The sequence below is a fragment of the Grammomys surdaster genome, unplaced genomic scaffold (genome assembly GCF_004785775.1).
Source record: "Grammomys surdaster isolate TR1022 unplaced genomic scaffold, NIH_TR_1.0 126091, whole genome shotgun sequence".
NCBI classification, from domain to species: domain Eukaryota; kingdom Metazoa; phylum Chordata; class Mammalia; order Rodentia; family Muridae; genus Grammomys; species Grammomys surdaster.
In genome coordinates, this window is record NW_021620899.1 from 804,023 (window position 1) to 810,064 (window position 6,042).

General features: G+C 40.7%; 1 protein-coding gene across 1 annotated transcript in view; it reads left to right on the top strand.

The window, feature by feature from the left end:
- Window positions 1-6,042, top strand: part of Umad1 (UBAP1-MVB12-associated (UMA) domain containing 1) — a 531,474-nt gene that overhangs the window by 311,967 nt on the left and 213,465 nt on the right. The window lies entirely within an intron of this gene.

Here is a 6,042-nt window from a genome sequence, read left to right on the forward strand (position 1 = left end):
CACAGGCAGAAAGGAAAGAGAACAAACCTGAACCATAGAATGGCCTTTGAAACCTGAAACCTCATTCCCAGTGACAAACACCATTCAGCAAGGCCACACATCCTAAGCCTACCTAAACAGCCACTAACTGGGGACCAAGTATTCAAATGTCTGAACTGTGGGAGACATCTTTTCTCATACCACTGGGCTTGGCTATACCTTGCTCTGATTTCAGAAAGTGTTCAAGTACTCTTTTAGATTGTTTGGAGTCTGCTTTACTGAGGTTTTCATATCTGAGTTCTCTTAATTCCAGTTTTACTGTAACAGCTCTTCTTGGGTATCAAATAAAATTCCCCGAATATACCATCTTGTCCTCAATAGGATGCTTCTAACATCTCTTTCCTGGGGATGTTCTACTTCTGCCAGAAAGATCTGATGATATCACCAGCCTAACCCTTTCAGCCTGATGGTTCCATTTTGTTGACAGGGCAGGCTTGGGAATCTTCTGAGCTAACAAACACAAGGAGTCAGAATTTGTGGAAAGCCGCGGCTTGTGCTGACAGCATTCGCCATTACAAGATGGCGCTGGCATCCGGTGCTCCTCCAAGTAAACAAGTAAACCGCGCATGTGCTAGGGTAAAAAAGCGCCAAGTCACAGCCCATCCCGGGGCGTTTTGGCGGGTAACGAGTAAGCAGCCAATCAGAAGTGAACACGCCATGAACATCCATGCTCTGGTGTCATCCCCTTCCCCATGTCCTGCCGTTTTTTGTTTACAACCCCTGTGTGAATAAGTAAAAATTACGATTTGATTAAAAAAAAACACACACACACACTGTAACCAAAAGCAACTTGGACTAAAAGAATTTTTTTGCATCTTACACTTTCAGATGACAGTTCATCACTGAGAAAAGTCAGGGTAGAAGTTCAAGGCAGGAACTGAAGCAGAGTCCATAGAGGAACACTGATGACTGTTTTGCGTGCTTGCCTGATTCAGTTGCCTTCCTTATTTAGCCCAGGCCCACCTGCCTTGGGATGGCAACCTCCACAGTGGGCTGGGCAGGACCTCCATCATCAATTAGCAATAAAGAAAATACTCCCCAGACATGCTATACTGGCTAGTTTTGTGTATCAACTTAACACAAGCTGGAGTTATCACAGAGAAAGGAGTATTCCTTGAGGAAATGCCTCCATGAGATCCAACTGTAAGGCATTTTCTTAATTAGTGATCAAGGGTGGGAGGGCCCTTTGTGGGTGGAACCATCCCTGGGCTGGTAGTCCTGGGTTCTATAAGAAAGAAAGCTGAGAAAGCCAGGAGAAGAAAGCTAGTAAGTAACATTCCTCCATGGCCTCTGCATCAGCTCCTGCTTTCTGACTTGCTTGAGTTCCAGTCCTGACTTCCTTTAGTAATGAACAGCAACGTGGAAGTGTAAGCAGAATAAACCCTTTCCTCCCCAACTTGCTTCTTGGTCATGATGTTTGGGCAGGAATAGAAACTCTAACTAATTAAGACACATGCTTACGGGTCAGTCTGCTGAGGGCAATTCCTCAATTGATGGTTCTTCGTCTCAGATGAGTCTAATTTATGTCTAGTTATCAAAAACTGACCAGCACATTAATCATAATCACCTGCCATTCTAACATCTTGCGATAGGATTGAGAAGTTATGTAATAAGTGAATAATCTAAATAAAGGGTCACTTAAAGGATTTTTAAGAAGGCCAGTTTGGCTATACAGATGAAGGGAGCAAGAAGAAAGGATCAGAACCCAGTTGGCAAAACTATTGCCTCCTCAGGAAGAAATATCTAAACAAAGTCTCTATGGGATCAGAGAGACTATCAGAATTTAATGACATCATCTATTTCTAAATCTCAGCTACAATTTACTCAATCCAGTAAGAGATGTAGAACAGAGAATATAACTTTAAAAAAATGATGTTAATTTTGCCTTGTATAATTCTCTAGAAATTTAACTGATCCATGGAAGTAGCTTTCAGCTTTCCAAAATAATGCTGAAACTTAGGTTAAAGAGCTGCCTTTGCTTTTTTTAATACATAACTTGCCATTGCCATTTGCTAAACAGTGGCTACAAGAAGCTTCTCTTCTAAGGAGCATGATCCAGTTTTATTCACATCTCAATGCTCTGTCTCTCTCTCTCTGTCTCTCTCTGTCTCTGTCTCTCTCTCTCTCTCTCTCTCTCTCTCTCTCTCTCTCTCTCTCTCTCCCTCTCTCTTTCTCTCTCCCCCCTCCCCAGTCAGCACATGCCTTCCTCAAACTTGGAGGCATGTATGCTTTTTTAATGTGATAGATGGTCCAAATGAGGTAGCATACCCTCCTAGAACTCAGGAGGTAGCGGTAGAAGGCTCAGAAGTTTGTGATCAGCCTGGTCAATACAAAAAGACCCCGTCTCAAACAAACAAAGCAAAGAACTTAAAAAATAAAAAAGGAAAGGAAGAAAGAAATACTAGAACGTGTGGTGGTTTAAACAGGTGCTTGGCCCAGGGAGTGGCACCTATTTATTAGGAGGTGTGGCCTTTTTCGAGGAAGTGTGTCACTGTGGAAGCAGGTTTTGAGACACTTCTCCTTGCTGTCTGGAAGCCAATCTCCTGTTTGCCTTTGGAACAAGATGTAGAACTTTTAGTTCCTCCAGCACCATGCCTGCCTGAATGCTGCCATCCTTCCCACTTTGGTGACAATGGACTGAACCTCTAAACTTTTAAGCCAGCCCCAATTAAATGCTGTCCTTTATAAGAGTTGCCTAGATCATGTTGTCTGTCACAGCAATAGAAACCCTAAGACAGACAGGAAGGGGAAGAAAGTAAAAGACATTGAAAACTGAACGCATTGAACTGGAAAACTCAGTGGAGGATAATTGTAGGCAAATAAGGCATGAATACATACACAAAGTCTTATGCAGTCTTTGATAAGTAATCAGCCTTGGATTAAGGAGAGTATAATCCATGCATTGCTATAGTTAAAGAACGTTACAGCTTTGAAGAAGACGCTGTTGTAGAGCACAGAAGCCACAGTCAATTTGTGCTGTCAACAAATTGGCCAACTCACAGTGACCAAAAGCAAGCACAAAGATAATAACGATGTTGAGCCAAGTGGATAAAGTATTTCAGGAGGAACAAGCAGTCAAGAGTGTATAACATGCAAAGGGGAAGGCTTGGTGTTTGGAACTGGCAGAGTGAATATCAACGTTGACCTTGGCAATAGCATAGTAGGCATGAAAGATGAAGTGGAAGACACAAGAAAGTGGCTTTAGAGAGAGCAAGTATGAGCCTGTCTTTTAGGGGAAACAGAGTGATTTGAGTATGTAAAGGTTGGATCCAGTAGAAATGGAGAGCCAGCCGGGTGGTGGTGGTGCACGCCTTTAATCCCAGCACTTGGGAGGCAGAGGCAGGCGGATTTCTGAGTTCAAGGCCAGCCTGGTCTACAGAGTGAGTTCCAGGACAGCCAGGGCTATACAGAGAAACCCTGTCTCGAAAAACCAAAAAAAAAAAAAAAAAAGAAAAAAAGAAAAAAAAAGAAAAAAAAAGAAAAAAAAAAGAAATGGAGAGCCCAAGATACCCATGCAAAGAAAAAACGATATTTTCAGGTTTCACAAGAGATTCCCTCCATATGTCAGCTAGAAGTGTGAGAGTGATCAAAGAAGGGCAAGAAGCAATGGGGGGCTTTAGGGATCTGTGATGGCTATTCCCAGTTGTCAACTTGACAATATCTGGAATGAACTATATCCAGAAATGGTTGGCACACCTGTGATCCAGATTTTGAGGCTGGAAGACACAGACTTTTGATACAGATCTTGAGACATAGTGGCCTTGAAAAGCTTAGGTCCAGGCAAAGTGGCACACACCTTTAATGCCAGGAGACAGAGGCAAGTAGATCTCTGAGTTCAAGGCCATCATGGGACAGAGAAAAATCCAAATCCAGGTGTGGTGGTATACACCTTTAATCTGGACCATACATTCTGCTGTAGGCCTACACAAGAAGATTGGAAGAAGGAAGGTTTCCTTCTTTTCTTCCTGCTTGCATTTACTGTCCAGCATATCTGTTGGAACTTACTTCTTCAAGATTCCAGATTATACAGAAGACCAACTGAAACAACTAGCCTCTTGGGACTGAGCAACTGCTAGATTCTTAGACTTCCCTTTCACAGCTGCGCATTGTTGGATGAGTTGGACTGCAGACTGTAAGTCATTCCAATAATTTCCCTTAATATGTAGAGACATTCCATAAGTTCTGTGACTCTAGAGAACCCTGACTAGAGGATCCCTACCTAGTAGTTTTGATTTTTTTTTTTTTGAAATAAGAAGTAAAGTTGTCCATTGGTGGAGATTCTCCAACTATAAATGGCAAGTGTTGATAAAGCCATTAACAAAAAATGAGGTTGGTCTTATGTAGGGACATATGTCCTCGGCTAGACCCACCTAGAAGATGGGCAGGATCATGTTGTAGTGATGGATCTTATGATACATTCCCTTGATTGTACTTTGTGTTCTTTACATGGCAGGGATCAAAGATGTAATATGTTTCTCAAACTCACCCTCTTACCGAAATGGTCAGTCACTAGCACCAGTGCAAAAATACCTAAGCACAAAAGCACAAGCACTGGCTGTCAGCCACTGCAAGGGAGTCTGGATGTCAGAGCTGAAACTCCTATTGCAGCATCACCACAACAGAGAATGTTCAGCACTCACTGGGGCAATCACTAAGCTTTGTTCATCTTGCTTTCTGAATTAACCCCTAGGCAACCCACTTGTCTCCATACCACTGGCAATTTGTGTCTTCATCATCTTTTACTTGGCTATTCTACCATTCCACGTCTCCATGGAAAAACTGGTTATACCACTATCCTAGTTAAAATTGTCAGTGACTCCACAATTTCCTTTATGAAAAGCCTATGTGAAGGCAGTAAGCTAATTTTCAATGAATTTCTGATAGGACTTCTCCGTCTCTTCTCAACTCCTTGGTGTATTAGTTTCCCCTTAACCCTGATGGATGTATATTAAGTCCATCAGTAGACACCTCAGACTGTGTTTAGTGTCAAACATACATACACTACATTTTCCTATGCATATATACCTATGATAAAGTCTAATTTATAAATTATGTACAGTAATGGCAACAATAACATAGAAGTTATAATAAAAATGACGGTCCTTTCATACTCTGCAATGATACTAAAATCTACATATGCTCAAATGTTTTATCTTAGTTGGTGTTATTTGCAAATAACCTATATACATTCTCTGTACCTTATCTCTAAATTACTTATAATAGTTACATAATGTAAATGTTATGTGAAGAATTGCTATACTACATTCTTTAGTAAACCATGACAAAGAAAATGTACAAGTTTAACATATACATACAATATATAAATATATATACACACATAGATATGAAAAGAACACATATATATAGTATATATATATGCATGATATGAGAGAAAGTTATTTTCATGTAGCTAATCTATCTCAAACTCACTATATTGTTGAATTTATCTTTGAATTCTTCAATCCTTCTGCTTCTCCTTCAACTTATGGAGTGTTGATATTATAGACAAATACTACCATACCCAATTTTAAAAACATTTTGATATGTGGTAGTTGAACCTGCACACGCAGAGCTGGAAGATTTGGAGGGCCATGAGCACTATAGTAAACTGTATGTGGACACACCCCTTCTGTTTTGTGTTCACCCTTCTTTTGATGATTTGTCACTACAATACCTACAAGTTAAGACAAAATGAAGTGATTACTGTAGGTGTTGCGATGTAGTACTTGGCTATGTGTAAGGGTTACTTGAAGGTAAGCACTGATCGACCTGATAGCCCAGATGGCAGCTTAGATTGGTTGAATGATGTTCAAGGCTGGACTGAACAGGATTCAGAAAGATTTCATCACATTCAGAAATTAAAATTTATGAATCGTTTATTTCTGGAATCGTCCATCTAATATCTTCAGATTTTGACTGATGAGCGGTAACCAGAACTTCATAAAGCAAACTCACAGGTAAATGAGGGATCCTTGCTTTCCACTGCTATATCCTGTTTCCTGA